Raw genomic sequence first — 2,628 nt, forward strand, 5'->3', positions numbered from 1 at the left:
ACCCCTCCCCCCAGCGCCGCGGCTGCCGACTCCGGAAACGGAACCGGAAGTGGCCGCGCCGGCCCCGCCCCCGAGCACGGCCCGGCGGGAAACAGCGGCCGGAGGCCCGCGTTCCGGGGCCGCCAGCAGGGGACCCGCGCGCACGCGCACATGCACACGCGTGAACTCACGTATACGTGCACGCGCACACATGCATATACGCACACACACATACATGCACATGCACGCACACGTGCACACGCCTGCCCTGGGAGCAGAGCAGCTTGGAGAAAGGGCACCTTGCCTTGACCCCCTCCTGGCCCCTGGGCACCAGCGTCCCAGGCTCAGCTCAGCTCACCCCCGTCCACACGAGACATGTGAATGCGCCTCATCTACTTTACTGCGCAGTACAAGCGTGCGTCTACACATGCGTGCCCTTACTGCGCACTAAGCTAGGCTAATCACAATTAAATTTGATACCTGCAAATGCAGGCATCAAATTTGGTCACGATTAGTTAAAGCACAGAAACGCACGTGTGGATGCGACCGGGCACTGACTTTAGTGCCGGGTCTGCCCTTCCACTCGGGGGACAAGGCAGGGCTGGAGGGACCCAGCCCTACATTTAGTAGCAGATCTCTGCACGTGTAGACACCTGCCAAAAATCGCTTACTGTGCATTAAGCCAATGCACAGTACATTTAGTTGTGACCAATTGCACTCACCCTCTGAGGCAGCGAGAATTATCAGTGACTTAGCTGGGAAGAGCCCAGAAGCCCCGTCCTCTACAGGTGAGCTGTGCAACCCTGAGCAGCTACAAGGAGCTTGGCTCAGCTTCCCTGTAACCCATCTGCTTCCCCGTCTCCCCTTTTCTTGTCTCAAACATCTCCTTCTGAAGCCCTTTCCGAGAGGCGCTTGTAGCAACTAGTTATTTGATATGAACGGTCAGTAAAGCGATACACTAATTGTACCCCTGTCTGTTAGGTGCCATTGTTTTAAAGCAGATACAGTAACAGCGAAATGAATAGTTAATCTGAAGTCATGCAACGAGAGCCGGTGCCCCCAGTGGAAACATCCCTCCAAGGGAGCCCATCCATTATGAATGGGTCCAGCAGCCTGATTTGGCCAAAGACAGCAGCCAAAATGGGCAACAACAGAGCAGAAGGAGAGCGAGTCCATGCCCAGGCAGCTCCAAGCAGCCGAACTGCACAGGACCGGCCTTGAATGGTCACGCACATGGGCCACGGTACAGCCCCCTGGGCTCCAGGGCAGCTCTTGAGGACCTCTGTTGTCTCTGACATGTGCAGAATGGGGAGAAGGGTATGCACCGGGGGTGCTGCCCTCAGCGCCGGCCTCCTCTCTTCTCCGGCACTTCCCCCGAGGCCCCGTGGTGCCTTCTGGTCCCCGCCCTCAGGCATCCCCCGGGCCTCATTCCAGAGATGGGGAAAGCAAAGCGCTTTGAATTAAGTGACTTGCTTTAGGTCGCACGGGAAGTCTGTGGCGGAGCCTTTCGACTCGCCAACCGCTGCCCCACCCTCTCCCATCAGTCAGGAGTCTGTAATAAAATAATAACTCTAATAAAATGAGGCCTGTCCCTCCTTTCAAAAATAGCCAGGATTATGTGGCTGTGTTTGAAGAGGGGCTGCCAGGAGCATAATCCGTCCGGCTTTCCTTGGGGGGCAGGGCAGGAGCTCAGGGGATTACGTCTGCTAAGCCGTAATCCCAGCACCTCCCGGGCGTAGATCCCAAGCTGGCTCATGCCCGAGATGCCAGGCCTGCAGGGAGCTCCATAGGGAGCACGGTACGGACGACGGGGACCTAGTGAGGCTGGGCTGGCCCTGAGAGCCCCGTCCAGCTGCGCGGAGTGGGGGTGACTCCCCTCAAACCCGGCTGGTTGCAAAGAAAAGCATCGCAAATGCGTCACGCGTCAGCCTGTGCGAGGCCCAGCGTTTCCCCTGCTCCTTCCAGTTTCCTCCTGGAGCTCGACACCAGCTTCCCAGGCCGGCAGGGCCGTGTCCATCCAGCAGCAGGACAGGGCCATGTGGCAACGCGAGGAGAGGCCGTGCTCAGCCGTGCTCTCCCCCGCAGCCTGGAGCCCAGCCCTGCGCTCGAGGCACCGTGTGAGACCCGCCAGGCACGCAGCGGCTGCGGGCGGCACAGGCGTCGTGAGGCATTCGAAGCCCTTTGCGAAGAAACACCCAGGCGCTTCCTGCGGCTTCGCTCTCGCCGCTCCGGTGTCTCAATCAGCGGCCACCGCCCTCCCTGCCGGTCCCGTCTGGAAGCAGTCGCGGTGGCCACGAAACAAGCCCCCGGGCCAGTGCCCCAGCCTGAAGGGTCGGCACATCGGGCTCTCTAGAGCAGCGCGTCTTGAGCTTTGTACACTTGAGGCCGGCCACAAGGACACGAGGCACCCCGACGCACTCCGGCCCCCCAGACAGACTCGAGGCCCCCGCAGAGACTCAAAAGCACCCTGGCTACGCCCGAGATAAACCTGGAGCCCCCAGCTAGACTCCAGCCCCCAACAGACTGCATAGCCTCAGGCAGCCTCCTGCCCCGGCTGCCCGGGGCACCCAGCGAGACACGAGCCCCCCCAGACTGGGCGCATCCCGCGGGCCGCCGCGATCACGGAGGCTGGGAGCGCCCCGCACCGCC

The 2,628-nt window shown here is 61.1% G+C and overlaps 1 protein-coding gene across 1 annotated transcript in view; it reads left to right on the forward strand.

Annotated features, from left to right (window-relative positions):
* Positions 1 to 2,628, forward strand: part of CLN6 (ceroid-lipofuscinosis, neuronal 6, late infantile, variant) — a 17,940-nt gene that overhangs the window by 323 nt on the left and 14,989 nt on the right. The window lies entirely within an intron of this gene.

Source organism: Gavialis gangeticus, unplaced genomic scaffold, assembly GCF_001723915.1.
Source record: "Gavialis gangeticus isolate Ggan-Ray unplaced genomic scaffold, GavGan_comp1, whole genome shotgun sequence".
Taxonomy (NCBI): Eukaryota; Metazoa; Chordata; order Crocodylia; family Gavialidae; genus Gavialis; species Gavialis gangeticus.